Source organism: Aythya ferina (assembly GCF_964211825.1).
Source record: "Aythya ferina genome assembly, chromosome: 5".
NCBI classification, from domain to species: domain Eukaryota; kingdom Metazoa; phylum Chordata; class Aves; order Anseriformes; family Anatidae; genus Aythya; species Aythya ferina.
In genome coordinates, this window is record NC_140301.1 from 18,147,066 (window position 1) to 18,162,067 (window position 15,002).

Here is a 15,002-nt window from a genome sequence, read left to right on the forward strand (position 1 = left end):
GCATCGCAGTAATGACTACGATCAAATAAGCCCGCAGTGCCCGGGTTCCTGCTACCTTCTGCCTCGTGTGCGCGCACCTTTCTGTGGTGGATGCAGGGTGCTGCCATTTTGCACCAATCCGGTGGAAAATGCAGAAATGCAGATACCGACACGGGGCGACAGGCCGTGGGGAACCCCGTCTGCTTGTTTCCATAGATCAGCAAAGGAAGGGAAGAACTGAAAGCCCTGACAGAGATTATGGTCCTATCAAACACTTAAGGAATATTTATGCCTAACTTGATCTCCTTGTGGTAGCTGGTATTTTGTACGTGCTTGCGGTGCAGCTCAATTTGATTAAAATAAAAGAATATGGAATACTCCGTGAAACACACACTCCTACAGTTACATCTCTGTGTGCTATTTATCTTATATTTGCCATCTCGTTTGGAGTAAGGTGCTGCATGAGTGGGCAGCTGTTTGTCCCCTGTGGTTACTTCTTACCTGTCTCACTAGTGACAGCGGCAGAGAATGTAAGGTATGATAACAGCCTCCCACTGAACTCAATTGAATTTCTTTTGTTGGCTAATTTTCATTTGTGTTTACATCACTTAGTAAATTGCTCATTTACAACCTTAAACTGTGAATGCTTCTTCTTGGTCCTTTGTGGGGAGGAATTGTCATTCTGACCATGTGTTACATTTCAGAGGGATTCAAGTGAAAAGCCAAAATACAACATGACTGACTAGCTGCTGCATCAGAGATGCTTTGTTTCCTACGTATAAAATTTTCTATGGTATTAACGTTATCTTGGCCTAGTGTTTGTACAAATGTAGCAGCACCACTACTCACTTTTAAGGTAAAGAACAATCAAAATCACAGTGTGATGGCACTCCACTCTAAATTGCCTCTGTCCTTTGCATTTTCTTGATTCCTGGTTGGAGAGCCAAGTGGTTTTATCTAAGTGCCAACTCTGCAGTTACTCTACTGTTGGTAGGGCCACCAGTCACTCAGCAAATGGTAAGGCTCACTCAGCATGTGTAACACCTCCATGCACTTGATGGCAGGGAAGTTTGTCATGCTGCTGAAACCTTGGTTCTGATGGGATCCCCTAGTTACACTTGCATTGGGCTAAGAGGACATATGGATGGACGCAGTGAGGTTGAGATCGTCTGACACATTCTCCGCTGGAAAATGGTACAGCAGGCAAAAGCAAGACTGCAAATGCCTGAAGGGAGGGGAGGGGTGGCGATATAAACCTTACTATTTATTTCCAACCCAAAATGCACCCAGAATCTCTGTTAGGCACAAGCTGTGTTCTGTGCGTGGGTACCATGGCACAAGCACTAATTGTGGCGTGTCTTGAAATGGGCAGGCAATTTCCCAGAATATTGTGGTGAGAACAGGAGGATCTGGAAAAGGGGAATGGCTACATCTTTTCTTGAAATGCACAATAAAGCCCCAACCTTATCTTCCCTTTAAAATCTGTATAGAGTTTGAGCATATTTTGTCCACAACTCCACAACCAAGGCATTTCATCAAATCCCAGCTTTGAATTCAGGCTGGGGCTGGAGTTGGTTACAGAAGCTGAATCCTAGCAAAATGGTAGGATAACACCAGGAAAACTGTCTCGAGAAATACTGAGAATACTTTTTCCTACTTCTGGAGCAATCCAGTGATGTAATACTATGATTTTCAGAGATGGAAATGAGGCTGGATTGCAAATGATTTAGAAGCTCATTCAGTAAAAGATTTAAACATATGCTTAAGTCAAAATATGAGAACACCAGAACTACTCATATGCTTAAAATTTAAATACTTATTTAAATGCACTGCTGAACTAGAGTCTGAGAGTACAGTTTGAAGTTAAACTTGTCTAGATAACATCTGTTGCCAGCATTGATTAGTCTTCTAGTTTGCTTTTCTGAAGCGGCTCATGCTGGAGTCAAGTGGTGTTGGTACCTCACAGCACTGGTTGCTTCCTCAGTGACTCTGAAAAGTATTCATCTTCTCAGAAAAATAGGAGTCTTAGTTAATACTAAAAATCAGTGGAGATATGCTGGAGTCGACATCTGTACTAACATGTAGTCCATATTTGATTTCACAAGCTGCAGCCTGCTCGAGAAAGAGCTAAGGGGAACCATTCCTAGGCTGGCTAAGATGTATTTATTTCTTTCACTTATGGGCTCCCACATCCTCCTGTCAATAGCAAGGGGTGAGGAAGCAGAAAACCAAGAATGTCACCAGAATCCAGATGGCTGCAACACCAGCAAGAAGAGACAGCGTGTTTTGAGGTGCTTCTCCTTCAAGGTAGGAGGCAGAGGACATTGTAGTCCCAGCAGCATCACTGGTGGGCTCTTGGCCTCACTGAAACAAGCACAGAAAGATTAGGATTTTGCCACTTCTCTTTGGCCCTCCATGAAGGTTTTGCTGCGAGCAGGAGGACCACATTATCTCCTGGCAAACCAACAGAAATTTTTCTGGACTGAATGAGACTCATGGCTGTTCAGAGGGCCTGACACAAAGGTGGGCCCTTGGGAAGGTCGGGGCTTCCTGGACCAGTTCTCTAGAAGTCGTGGGCTTGGTGAGATTGTGCTTACAGAGTTCTCTGCATTTTTTAGGGTGGCCAGACCTGAGTATCTTCATACAAAAACTTAAAAGCAGTAGAGAACATCCTTCTGGCAAACTTTTGTGGAAAGAAGAAGACTGGGCCCTGCAGATTCCTGTTGTTTGTGCTGCAAGCAAGCACTCGGCTGCCTGCCGGTGCCGGCTTTGTGATAGAGCTCTGTACAAAACTCCATCATACTTCTAATCAAGTGTTTCCATTGGCTTTAATAGATTGTACCCACCAGATTACAGATGCTCAGTGGCAATCCAGCCTTCGACACACAGCCTCGTGTATCCTTGTTCCTGCCACGCACCCGGCTCTGTTTCGCTGGCGTTGGTTCTGGTTGTGCAGCCCATAGGGGTTTCGGTGGGGGGGTGGAGGGTTGGAATTAGACCGATTTGAACAACTAGGCCAAGGAACATCAAGCAGTAAAATAAAGTCCTGATGACATATTTGAACTCTTGTAGACCACGGGTTATCTGATATGCAAGGTCACTGCTATTCTCTGGGAAAGTTTAAAAGAATCTGCTCCTGTTTCAAGCTTAAAGGGCCCTTCTTGGCAATGCGAGGATGCAAATTCACTTTGTCTTAAGCATAGGCAGTTCTGCGTAGGTGAATGTATCAGAGCATTACCAGCTGTTTGACTGTATGTTTTTTTTGTTTGTTTGTTTGGTTTTGCTTTTTTTTACTTTTCTTTGGCTTTAACAGCTCATCAAAGGCAGGCAGGGTAGAGACAGTTTTAATAAGCAGAGGGAAAAAGCAACTCCAATAAGGCTACCAAACCCAAATGAAATGCAGAAAGGAAAAATGTATTGTAAAAGTGAGAAACCTAAAAAGAACTCGAAAATTCCTCTTAATAATTTAAGCTGTCAGCAGCAGCTGAAATCAGGAATTATATTTCAGACATAACTTATATCAGGCATGTCTTAAAAAGAAAAAGACAAAGACAAATTGATAATGCCTGAAGAAACTGTCTCTGGGAATAAAAAAGTGCAGGATTAGGCATTGGGAAGCCAAGCATGTTTTCCACCATTCAGTCTGTAAAAAAAAAAAAAAAAAAATGATGGCCCTTGATCTTTAGCAATTCTAACAGATGGACTTGGGGAAGCAGTAGGAAAATAACATCATTAGAAGTTTTGTCTTTCTGTATTTATGAAAAGTCAAGTTGTGCCTTGCTCAAAATGTTTGAAGCTATTATATTACAAAGATTTGGTATTAATATGATTAGGTTAACAGTATTCTTCTGTAATATACATCATAAAGTCCTGTCAGAATGAAATTTAATGCTAAAAACATTGAATAATAACTTTCACAGACCATTAAGGTTTAAGGCTACGGCGTGGGAGTTTATTACAAAAGGACCCTGAAATGCTGCATGCTCTTACATCAGCATATACTTTAAGGTAGAGGTATTTTACCCCCAGGCTTTATTTGCTCCAAAGTATGATGTAAGTTTTTGCTCTGACTTTGTTTACATTCACATGCAGACTGGCTTAGCTTTGCGTCAGGGTTGTTGCAGTAAAACCAGGGTCCTGTAGGAGGGGATTGACGAGGCTATTCCTATCCTTCCACAGGAATCTGAACATGCAAATGCTTGGCCACTTCATCCTGGCAAATGAGCAGCCCCATCTTTAATTGCCCCTTTGTTTCCCGGCCTTACGGTAGCAGCGCTGTGCAGCAAGATGAATTATGGCTTTCCCTCATTGGTGTCTTTCGTGCCACTCTGTGTACTGCTGGGAATGGGGTGATTCATACCTCACCTCAACAACTGCAAGCGTAATGTCCTTAAGGAACCTGTAGTTTATTCATCCAAAGCTGTGCTCTACTTGTACCAGTAAAATTTCCTATTGGCCTGTAGGAATATGGATTCAAAACCATTTACTTGAGTCTGTGTAGGTGTCTATGTTTAAGGAAGGATCCTCTTACCTTGTGATTATCTCCTCAGGATGATCATATCTGAGTGTGATTCTGCAGATGCCCATAAAGGTACTTCAGAGCAGGGAAATATTCAGTGTGTGTACTCAGTGAAGTTAGGTTGATAGCAAAGTGGGCCCTGGAGTCTTTGGTGGGAACGTCTATCACTCTCCATCGATAAGAAGTTTATGATTAATTACCAGTTTGATTATATTACCCTTCAATTAAGCTTGTAAGTGCCAAAGAACAGGGACTTTGGTGTGGTTTTCCCTTGTTATCTCATGACCATGTCTCTGCCGGTGTGATGTTTATAGATACTTTATCTGCTTAGGTCCATAACTTGTAGCCTGTACTGAATGTAAGAAGTCTTGCAGTGATCTCTCCTTGCTACAGTTGTTCGCAACGGGGACCTAAGGTCATATTCTTCTTAGCTGGTGCCTCCACAGTTGGAACTATTTTAATGATAAGCAAAAATGTAGGTGAAAATGTGTCGGTTTCATTTGTATCGCAAAGTTACCTTCCTTTACTTTGGATTCATTCCTCAGCTTTCCCTGGAGCTCTCAGGGACCCAGACAGACATCCATGGGATCTTCTTCCACAGAAAACTGCTGATGCTAACCACTGACCTACAGCACAGACAGCTGCCACCTGTGGTTTCATCCCAAGCCACAGGAGCCAGTTCCATCTCTGGTGGGAAGCAGCCTGGGATGGCCGAGGGCCAGAAGGAAAAAGGGGAATTTTATTTCTGAACATAGCATCTGAGAGAAGAAAACATCACACATCTCAGCATGCCTTCCCAGAGAAACAGAGGCCGATGATGATGCCTGGCAGGCTGAAGGGCTTTTGCTGATGGGCCCCCACAGGCCTTGGATCTGCTCTGATGTTTAGCTATTTTAACCATGTAAAGCATTTGAAAACACTTTTTTTTTTCCTTAGCATTTCTGATGCTTTTCACTGGATCACACCTGTGGCTTCGGTTCTAAGCAGCCCTTTTGATGGCTGTGGGAGAGCTCCCAAAGATCTCTCTCATTCCCATGGTGCAGTCAGCATGAAGGGAAACAGTCCTGACCAAGAGCCCCGCTGCCCCTGTGCACACAGCTCCTGCACCGAGAAGTGAACATTCAAGTGCAATGCCTGGAATTTGCAAGGAGGGAGCTCAGCACTCCTCAGCCCAGTGGCCAAAAGCATCCTCTGGCTGTAGGTGAGGTACTGCCACGTGCAAGACTTAAAGCTGATCTCTCTCCAGCGGTCCCAGCTGTGTTACACTGGTTGGTGCCATCACCAGTGCCCTGCTCTCCTCATGTGGTTTAGCCAGGTTGCTCCAGATCGTCATCCCCCTCCAGGGACCATGCACTGTAAGACTGGATGTTAAGGCAGCTGTCCTTCATGTACCTGAGTCCTACACTGGATCCAGCCCTTTGTAACTCAGATGCTACAGCAGTGAGTGCATCAGTGCCTAAGCTCAGCTAAAATCTGACTCTTAGCCACTTTTGCAAGTCATTTGCAGTTTGGCAAGAACCAGCCCAAAACAGAAGAGACTGAGGTCTTTGATGCTATCAGTCTGGAGATAAGGAGGAAGCTTCCAGACCAGCTGTTGACTTTCATTGCATGCCTGGTAGCCAGCCCATAAGGCATCTCAAAATGCCCTCAGGAAGTCACTTTGTAAAGATTTTAGCTATAGTGCAGGCGGGCGGTGGAGGTGGCTAGGGAGGAGGCTGCAGGTCTGTTGCACCGCTTTGGGGTGGAGTTCAGGGCTTGGCCTCTGGCAGCAGCTGCCCCCAGAGTTGAGTTGCCCAGCCCATGGGTGCTGGCTGGAAACACCGCTCAGACAGGGTGCTGGTGCTCCCGTGTATCTCCTTGCCAGGAAAGCCAGATCCTGAATTCAGACTGGATCTTTCCTGCTCTTCCGACGAGGGAAGCTAGCACAATTAATAAGCTCTTAATAACCAACTTGCCTCTTTTTTAGAAGCCCTCTCTGCCCCTCTCTTTGGGCAGGCTGAGCCCACCCAGCTCAGGGCGCTGGCCTCACGGTGGTTGTCTCACTCACCTGGCTCAGCTGGGTGTTTCGGAGAGAGATGGTATTGCAGGCAGGGATGCAACTTCAGACTAGTTGAAATAATATCATGTAATAACAGTAATGATAGTGATAAGAATATCTGATGCTATAGATGAGAAAAAAATAAAACTATTGTCTTAAAACATACCTGACAAGTATTACAACACAGCGTTGCGTTCTTAGAAGAGGGAGGATGGAAATTACTTCAGTCGTTTTCCGTGGTGAGCCTTGTCTCGGCCGCAGGTTAAATCAAGGAGACAGGGAACCCATCTGCATGAGAAATGCGGCAGAGGCCATCAGCACAGGCTGATAGGAGCTCAGGCCCCCTCCCATGCAGCCCATACAACACAATAGCACTATCAGCTGGTAGGAGGTTATATAGCCTAGTACATCAGGCTCAGCTGAGCATCTTTGCAATGGTTTCCCACATCACTTAGCAGCTTGTTTAACGCACCGTGATTAACCCATAGGGGCTGCAAGAATTTCTTACAATCAGTGGAAATAAAACAAGCAACCTAAAGCACCACAATAGAAGAGAAACATAGTGATGGACAGTAAGCGTGTATTCATTGCCTCTCCTGAAAAACGTCCACAACTGCCCGGATTCCTAAGTATTGCAAATTCATTGCTAATGTTTTTGTCCGAGTCCTTTCAGCAGAGTATTGTAATCAGTTTTAGGAGAAGCAGAGAAGCAGCAGAAATCTTGATTATTGCAGTCCTGTTGTATGTCTAATGAAACTCTGCAAAGCCACATTTTTTTTTTCCTCAGCATGCACAAAATAATCAGTTATCTCTGTCTGATTCTCAGAAAAAAAAAAAGAAAAAAAAAAAGACTTGATCATGAACTGATCTAGCAAGATCTTTTACTTGAGTCTTTCATAAAATATGACAGTTGACAAATGTCTTATCTGGTATGCCAACTTGGCATTACATTCAGAGAAAGTTCGCCTGTTTTATTGTGCCTTTCACCTCCTTTTCACCGTGCACCTTTGCTTTTTAATGCTTTGCAGAGTTCTGCAGCTGGTAATGGATTTGCCAACCATGCAAGCTAGAAAGTTTCTCTCCTTGTTATCAAGATCAATGGCTTCCTCTCGTAATTGCAAAACACTTTCTTTATCATGAAAATTTTTAATTTCCATAAATAGCCTTCCCAAAGGCTAAGTAAGTGCTTAACATAAATAAAAACAAAGGGAGAGGAAACACAAAGAAAATGAATAACTCAAAGGCAAAGTCATACCAAAGCCTGGATTGTGTTTCAGGAGGAGAATTTAGGAGGCACTGAGCACCTCTGAGATCTGCTAGCACTGATAAAGCTCAGCATGAAGGTGCGAAAGCATCCTACAAGCACACTGAAAACAGCCTCTGTCAGCTTTCCTTCTCGGGCCAAATTGTGACAAAGTCCAAAGCTGATTCGACGCAGCACCAAGCCACAAAACTGCAGTCGCAGAGACGAAGGAAGGAAGAGCTGGCAGATGAAAATGACAGATATCAGAAGTGCATCTGAGGTGAGATTTCTAGTTACTTAAATGCTGGTAGATTAAATGTTGCCTTTCCATAATTTAACTCCCCCAAACCCAAAATATTATCCGACAAGTTATGGCACAGAGACCTGACGCGCGGTACGTCAGCAGTGATGTAATATTGACAGACAAATACAGCTATTGTATTCGTGAACGTTCGCTTTACAAAGCAAAGGACATTGTAGCAGAATATACCTAATGCTAGGCTGCAATGTGATCATTGTCCTGGGTGAATTGAGAACACAAACAAAAATAGATTAGCTAACAACTAAATTGTATTTAACTTGCTTGACAGGGCTAGCTCAATAATGAGTCATTTTCAGATCTAATATCGCCACCAGCTCTAGAGTTTTGGGTAATTGTCACTGCTGAGAGAAAAAGTTCAAACAGTCTGAAGGCTGAAGAAGCAAAGGAGCATTAGCATGCCTCGTGTGGGAGCACTGGCATTACTCTGTCTGATCCCAGCAGATGCAATATACCAATTAGCTGCATACTTCCTTGAGCCATCAAGCTGGGGGCTCCGCCGCCTGGGGCCATTGCAGATTGCAGAGGGCTCTGGGGAGGGCAGAGGGGTTTTTCCAGGCAGAATTGCGGCTGAGGGCCCGACATGTCTCCCACGTAAGCTGCTGGCCACCGCGTCCCTCTCCTCCACAAATGAGGGCGAGAAGATCCATGGCCTGGCTGACCCCAGCAGGCTGCTGTGCAGGCACGGAAGCCATGGGGCACCACCAAAGGCTATGTGCTTAAATGGGGAGGAGGGAACACTGGGCCAGCTTTTTTTGGGATTAGCAGCACTCTGTGCTTCTGGTGGAGGGTAACTATCTGTGTGAAAGCAGCTGTCACGTTAACTTTAAGTAATAAAACTTTGCACGGAGGTCAGTCAGGTTCCAGGTGGAAACGTGCAAGGGAAGACAAATATTCGCAACAAGAATGGGCATGAATGGGATTGGGCTTGATGCTGATCAAGTTTACATCTGTTTGCAGGCCCAGCCCAAAGCCTGTGAAAGCCATCTGGCTGGCGGGGTAGCTCAGCCAAAGTCAGTGGGGTGGCACCGCCAGCCCGTATGGGTGAGATCAAGCCCCAGATCGCTATCTCGTTGTGGTTTTCCTTTTTGCACATAGCAGGGAGGCAGCGAAAGGGCCACTGATTTGCAAAACACCCTTGGGTCCAGCAGGAGGCTGCCTGCCTGAGGACCGGCGGCAGGATGTGGCCCATGGAGCCACCTCAGGCCGGGATTCCTGCCTGGAGGTGGGCGCTGTGCCTCCTTGCCTTGGCTGCCAGAGGGAATCAGGCAGTAAAACGAGAGAAAAAGCTTTCAGCGCATTCTCTGGGGAGATGTTAATGGGTGGCAGCTATCATGCACCACCTTGGCCTCCGTTCTTTCATCAGAACCAATTCCCTGGTCTTTCTTTGTGTGCATGACGATGCCTTCGTGAAAAGCAAGCCTATGGAAATACTGAATACCAGGAGGTCAGAAGAAGCAAAGGATGCAAAACTGCAGTTTTCCCATGGCCTGAAAATGACTCCCTCCCTGGCTTAGGGCAGCCACAGGTATGCTGTTAATTTTAAGTCCTCTTGCCAGAAGGCTATAAAACGTCTTTTCATCTTATGTTACATAAGTATCCAACAAATAAGAAGACTGTTATTACAAAGGCAACCACACTGAAAAAAGGTTTCATTTACTCTGAAAACCTGCATTAAAGACTTCTGATGTCTCTATGTAATGTTTAGGTTGCTGAACACTGTTGGAGAGGAGAATTCATTGAATTCCTTTTGAAAAAGAAAAAGTAACTTTGATGCTACACCAAACTGGGATGCTACGATGAACCACGTGATTAATCTTCAGTTAAACATTGCAATATGGTACCCTCAAAGATGAGCTTCTGTAATCTTCCAGCACACCAGACAGCTTTCTGGAAAACTGTGCTAATATATAACAGTAACTAGCAATTAAGCATTTTGGTGATCGTTCTCAACTAAAGAGAAAATACCCCCGTAGGTCCCAGAACTGATAACTGAGGTGCACTCAGCATGCCTCTCAGTAATTAAGGTGTTCTTCCTGAAGTGGTTGAGTTGTACTGTGTCCTTCTACATCCTCACAGGCTGAGAGGCATCAGGTATATTTAAAATATGCTCTAAGTCAGTTAGCTTTCAGGCAGTAAGGAATCCTCACCTGCTCATTTCACAGGGGAAAAAAATAGAAAGAAAAAGAAAAACAATAGAAAACAGCACGTACATGTTGACATCCTGCTTGTGAACCAATATTGTCACAAGCAACAGGCTGGGAAAGAGCAGACCAATCGATGAACATGAACTGACTTACACTACACTAAAATTAGGTACAATATCCTGACTGAAGTTATTACAATTAACTAAATAAATACACATTCCCAGTTAATTATTTCTGTAATACCCTTGTGCCTAGAGGCCATACTGAGACTGAGAGCCAGCCACACTAGGCACTGTACATACATCCAGCGAAGGTACAGCCCGGTCTTGCACAGCTTGCTTTTCATATAGAGGAAAGAAACAGAGGACCAGAGACAGAAATCATTCTTTGTTTTCCCTGCATCATAGAAACAGACCCAGAGAAATTTCATGATCTTGCCCAACACTGTGTAAGAATTATTTGTCAGGACTCAGGAGCAAATAGAGAACATCAATATCCACCTAACCAGACCGTCTGCCCAAACACTGTTTTTACCAGAAGACTTCTCATGCATGGGGCAGCTCTGGACTCTTGTTTCTCTACATTGCATTCATTCTTTTTCGAACACAGCACAGCATGTCATAGCTAGAGCTTTTGCTTTCTCCTGGCTGTTGTTGGGTCTGTGTCCCATCTATCTCACCCGTGTGAAACTCGCAGATACTCTGTAATGATGAACGATGCTTCACTAGCAAAAATTCAAGACCTCAAGCACACAAACCTATGAGCATCCAGTTTCCATTGGCTACTTACAATTGTCTGAGTTCATGTACGTCCTTCCTCAAATCTTGAGACACATTTTGCCTCCTTTTTATGCTTATGAAAATCAGCTACATCGAGAAAACTTTTAAAATGTAATGGCAAGGGGAGCAAACGTGTCTTGTACATCCAGAGGTGGCCCATTTTTTTAGGTCAAAGCAACTGACTTTTATAGCCTCATCTCTTGGAAATAAGCCTCAAAAACTTACTTTGCTAGCCAATACTTTGTCTGCAAAAGCTAAGCTACCTTTGTCACGTGATAAGCCTTTCCTGATTAGTTTCTACCACATTAGGTTCTTGCATGTATAGAGTATAAAATAATCAAAGCAGATATGGTGTTGCTTGCTGACTCCTGTCTGCTAAAAAAAAGGCTTGCACAGAAATACAGCTTGGCCAGTGTGTGGTGACTCGACTCTGTTTTTAGAGACCTCCTGCAGTGACATCTTCCAGCGCTGCAGATCTAAAGCCAGGGCACTTGCTTTGGCCTTTCCCTCTCCATCTTCTGCCAACCTCAGTTCTTTCAAAATCAATGATAAAATGCTGCTGGCTTTACGGTCACCTGGAATTTCATCCTAGAGCTCCAGAGAAGCAGTGCAGTGAGGTAACTAGTGGCTGGTTCTCAAATTTTCTTTTCCCCGTCTCTGAAGAAAGCAAATCTCATAAGAAAGCTGAAAATCATGAAGTTTTAAAAGTACTGCTCCTACATCTTTACAAAACAACCACAAAGTTTTCTTCCAGACATTGACAGATTCATTCTGTAGTCAATCAATTATCCTTGTGGATTTGAGAAGGTTTGAAAATTTGGCTCCAAATAAGTAATCTGTTCTTTAAATCTTAATGGTGGAGTTAGTATAATGATTCCACAACGAAAATTTCCTATTCCAGCAGTTTAAGTATAAAATATGACTTTCTGTGGGTCCTTGAGGCCACCTGGAGTGGTGACAAGTCAACCTCTGTGCCATCTTCCTGGCCATAAAATTGTTTTTCTTCCTCTTTGCCAGGCTGAGCATTCTATGAAAGGTCGAGTGGACAAATTGCAGAACAGTGTATAAAACAATGAGAGTTCCCAGATAACCATGTCTGAAACAAAATATTCCTTAGAACAGCATGGGTGTATAATTTGAATACATGCTTATTTTGTAGTTCTGGAGTATTTGTTTACCTGAAGCCCTGCAGCTTTTCAGAACCACATTTTAAAGGAAAAAAAAAAAAAAAGAGAGAGACTAGCAGCATAGGTGGCCTGGGCATCTTCCTTTTTGAAGTCGCCTGGCTGACAGTGTGAAAAAAAAAAAAGAAAAAAAAAAAAAAAGAGTCCTCTGTGTTTGATGAATGCAAGAACCAGGTTTCCAAGCATGGAAAGAGCCTTTAGAAACACAAGTGAGGTTTTGATCCCTGGCCCCGGTGTCATCCATCTTGGAAAGCTTTCTGTTTTTATTATTTTAAACAGGTCAGCAACAGTGAGGTGGGAAACTGTAGATTTCAAAACAGACGTCTCTAGAGTGCTTCAGCAAAACATCATACAATTTCAGACGGGAATTTAATATTGGCCTGGGATGCCTTGCAAACTACCCCCCTAGCCTCTGAGAGAGCAGCACCCCCAATCAGCAGCCGTGACATTTTGTCCCACACTGGCTCACGGGGGCTTCCTGGGACACCTCTCCAGCAAACAGCTCCTGTGTGTGGCCAGGGTTCTCCACTTTACTGCTTCCCCTGGGGCATGGCTGCAGGCCCCCAATGCCACGGTCTGTCCTCACGTGTCCTTCCCTTGAGACTCTGGGGCCTTGTTGGTCACTTGTGGCCATGATGCCTCTGGATGCTGGAGGCCCCTGAGAGGACACGGTCAGCCCCCGGCCGCTGTCCCAGCCCAACAGAGCAGGGCTTGAAGGGTGAATGGAAATCATTTTCCACTTTCAGCTGCATGTCAGATTAATGGGAGTTTTACAGCTCACTCCGATGTATTTAGCACCACGTGTCTGGGGTATGGACCGGAGGGCAGTAATGCTTTTTGTTTCCTGCACCTGCGCACGTGAGAGCCTGAGCTGGGCCCCATGTAGAGCTGCGTGCCGACGCTCCGTCTGCAGGAGAGGAATTCGGGAAGAACAACAAAGACCTCTTCGGAGAACTTCCTTACAGAAAAGGTTGCGGTCGTCTTGCCAGCTCTCAAAATTAAAGCTATGTTCCAGTCAAAAATGCCTATTCAGACCGACATCAAAGAGAAGACTGTGAGCAGGTCAAGGAGTTTAATTTCCATGGCACTCGCGCTTGTGATTCACATGCGGGGCGCAGTAATGACTTACATGCCCATTGGCAATAACGTGACAGAGGGCAACGAACAGAGGGAGAAATGAATTGGAGGCAACCCAGTGGGCCCGATGCTGCCCTCAGCCAGCGGTGCGGTGTCACCTTCGTGACAGCCTCCGTGAGCGCTGGTGGCCCAGGCCGAGGCCTTCAGAAGGGAGCCGTGGTGCCCCTGCCCAGGGGTGTCTCCTGCCCAGGGGTGTCCCCTGCCCAGGGGTGTCACCCCGCGTGCCACCCGGCAGCCTGGCGCCAGCACACTCCATGTCACTCTGCAGAGGCCAGGCCCTTCTGATCACCTCAGGCTGAGCGCACTTGGGCCCTCCTGCAGAGCTGGGTCTCAGGGTCTGCTCCCCGAATCATTCGAGGCACGTTTTCCTACCGACCTGTAGCCTTCTAGATGTCTCCAGTTAGGTGAAGGACTGTCTGTCCAGGTATGAAGGCGGGAGGTATGTAAACTTTTTAACAGTGTCTGTATGTTCTCCTACTACTCCTTATTTGCTTTTCTCATGGGACGATCCAACGAGGCATTACAGACTGTTGATAAATAGATTTTCAGCCCATTTCGTTTAACCATTACTGCATTTCCATATCAAAGATTTCACGCTTGGCATGCCCAAGCCTATTTTATTTGTAATCTTTTCTCAAATGAGAACTTTGGAATGTTTTTTCATTACGCGTTTCATCTGCAGTGTTCTGCCTTCGTGTTATTTTTAAGATGAGATCTTTTGCTCTACCTCGAGTCATTCTACAACTCGTTGCCTCTTATTTATTCTGGCCTCCCAATCTAACAGAATTTCTGTGTTGAAACTTGTTGCTATTTTTTCCAAGGATACACCATATGATGTTAAGCCTGCGCCGTGTATCAAAGTGCAAATATAAACTAGTTGATAGTCTCTGGTCACACCCTGGGTAGGTGTGGCGGTTGGGAATTTTTTGCTTTCTGGCTGGAGATCAGAATGTGCTTAGCATGGTTCCCCATCCAGCATCTCGGTCGGGAGGGGACTGGCTGCTTTCTGCATGTATGTTGTTTGAAGGGTTGGGAGCCAAATAGTTGTACCGCTTCCAAAAACAGATTTTTACTTGTTTGGCTATATTTAGAGCTGCAATCGGGAGATCTGAGGGTATGATAATCTGCTGCCTCACTGTCTTTCTCCTTCCTCTCATTCTCTCTCTCCCTGTCACTTTGCGGGTAACAGGATGGACGAGCGTAGCTCCAGTGTCAGCCTCAGGCATGGTGCAGAGTTGCACTACTCCAAGAGAAACTCCAAGGAGGAAGTGTGACTCAGAGAGCTGCAATTCCTTCCACGGTTCCTCCTTGTTCCAGCCGGGGAAGTAAGTTACTTCAGCATTTGTGCTGCTAGACTACAGCATGCTTCTCCCCAGCTGCTTGCAAGCCTCAGCTTGCAGGATAGAAAGAGGGATAAGGGTCTGAGCCAGAACTGAGGCGTCTCTAACGTGTGAATGGGGGTTTGCTTCCTTCTGCTCCTTGGTCGCTCACGTGAGACAGGGACAACTCTGTCTCCAGGCTGGGTTCCTCTGTAAGCAGTCCCCTCAAAGCCACCCGCCTAAACTGGCTTTCCAGTCCTTTTGCAGAGATGCACGCAGCTGCCTGTCTTGTCAAGTATCTTTCACATTAGTATCACCAGCAGTGCACTAACTGTCGG

At 45.2% G+C, this 15,002-nt stretch overlaps 1 long non-coding RNA gene across 3 annotated transcripts in view; it reads right to left on the minus strand.

Moving 5' to 3' along the window:
- Positions 1 to 2,904: 2,904 nt before the first annotated feature.
- Positions 2,905 to 15,002, minus strand: part of LOC311437237 — an 85,479-nt gene continuing 73,381 nt past the window's right edge. For 2 of the 3 annotated variants that reach the window (XR_014693384.1, XR_014693385.1), the window contains 3 exons: positions 6,703 to 6,824; positions 6,546 to 6,604; positions 2,905 to 6,417 (listed from right to left, as the gene is read on the minus strand). This is a non-coding gene — a long non-coding RNA (uncharacterized lncRNA). Of the gene's footprint in view, positions 6,418 to 6,545; positions 6,605 to 6,702; positions 6,888 to 15,002 lie in introns of those variants that run through there. The other variant, XR_014693386.1, reaches the window with a different exon arrangement.